This window comes from Echinops telfairi, unplaced genomic scaffold (assembly GCF_000313985.2).
Source record: "Echinops telfairi isolate 266 unplaced genomic scaffold, ASM31398v2 ScPeMD7_7468;HRSCAF=8506_0, whole genome shotgun sequence".
Taxonomy (NCBI): Eukaryota; Metazoa; Chordata; class Mammalia; order Afrosoricida; family Tenrecidae; genus Echinops; species Echinops telfairi.
In genome coordinates, this window is record NW_022111369.1 from 36996662 (window position 1) to 36997956 (window position 1295).

The window sequence follows — 1295 nt, forward strand, 5'->3', positions numbered from 1 at the left end:
AAATACCAATCAGTAGAAGAATGAATCAAGAAACTGGTATATACACAGAACAGAACACTAAGCATTGATAAAAGCAATTATGAAATCATAAAGTACATCATGACATGGATGAACCTGGAGATTATTATGCTGAGTGAAGTTAGTCAATCACAAAATGACAAATTTTATATGAGACCCCTACTATGTGGATAAACCCCAAGTAAAAGAATTTCATACCCCAAGAAATGGATTAAAAGTGGTGGTGGAGGAGGGCACGGGAAGGAAGACAAAGCAATGGACTAGAGTGAGGGCAGGTGTGGACTTGGGTGAAAGGGGTGGTGTACCACAAAAGGGAGAAGAGAAATCAGAGGAGGTGGTGGTGTGGGAGAGAAGTGGGACGTGTTGATGAGTGGTTTTCAACTGTTGAAAGCAGAGCTGCTGGTTTGAAAGGTAAACACTCACCACCCAATTCACAATAAAATAAATTTAAAAAATTTTATTATCTGCACACAGAGATTGTTGTTGTGCTTTCTTGGCCAATTTGTATGCTTTTACTTTCTTTTCTTGCACTATTGTTGTGGCTGTAATTTCCAATACTTAATAGGAGTGGTGATAAAGGGTATTCTTGTCTGGTTCTTGTTTCAGTTCCTCTTCTTTAAAATGAATTTGGCCTTAATTTATGTAGAAGAATTTCCCTTCTAGTCCTATTTTTTGAGCATTTTAATCAGGAGTGGTTGTTGGATTTTGTCAAATATGTTTTATGAATTTAGTGATAACATCACATGGTCTGCCTGTTTCATTTAAGTGGTATATTATGTTGGCTGTATTTTTATTGTCAAACTATCCTTGCATACCTTGCATACCTGGTATGAATCCCACTCGATCATGGTATATTGTCATTATCATTTGGTATTTTGTTGTATTTGATTTGCTACTGTTTATGGGAGTAGTAATCCCAGTCTTTCTCCTGCAGAGCTGCTGGTGGTTTTGAACTGTTGACCATCCAGTTTGCACCCCAACACATAACCACTATACCACTAGGGCCCATATTATTCTCTGAATAATTGATAGACTTCTCCAGTGAATCTGCCTGGGTCAGGACTTTTTTGTTGAGTGTTTTTAAATGACCGACTCAATTTTTAACTGTTTAACTTTTTTGCTTCAATCTGTGTTAAGTTTAGAAAAGTTATGTGTTTCTTGAAGTTTATCTGTTCTAATTTTTCAGATTTTTGGATTACAGATCTTCATAGTATTCTATTACTGTCCTTTATATTTCAGTTGGTTCTGTTGTGATGTCACCCATTTCACTTCTTATA